The following is a 389-nucleotide window of genomic DNA, read 5'->3' as shown; positions in this document are numbered from 1 at the left end:
CTCCTTTATGAATTATCCTTGATTGATGTGTAAATGGTGCTGCTTTTTCCCAGGCATCATATACTCCTTTCATAGGGCCATTATAAATTACATAATATTTTTTATCTTGGGTGGTTTTTTGATAATTTCAGCAATTGTTTTATTTTTTGGAATTTTTTCTTCACCTGATTTGTCCACCACGCTTAGCTGGCTGAACTCTGATGGTTTTGATTGTTGTGTTGATTTCATTGCTTCGATGACCTTCTTAAGGGATTGGATCTGTGTCCTTATTTACTGACAATGCTTGCATTTTTCGAGTTCTTGTTCGTATTTCTGAATTTCTTGATCTAATGCGTTGTAGACGAACTCCATTCTCTTGTTAATGTATCTGCAATAACATTTTTGTCACC

The sequence above is a fragment of the Arachis duranensis genome, chromosome 5, assembly GCF_000817695.3.
Source record: "Arachis duranensis cultivar V14167 chromosome 5, aradu.V14167.gnm2.J7QH, whole genome shotgun sequence".
In the NCBI taxonomy this organism is placed as follows: domain Eukaryota; kingdom Viridiplantae; phylum Streptophyta; class Magnoliopsida; order Fabales; family Fabaceae; genus Arachis; species Arachis duranensis.
Note: the sequence above shows the minus strand (reverse complement) of the source record.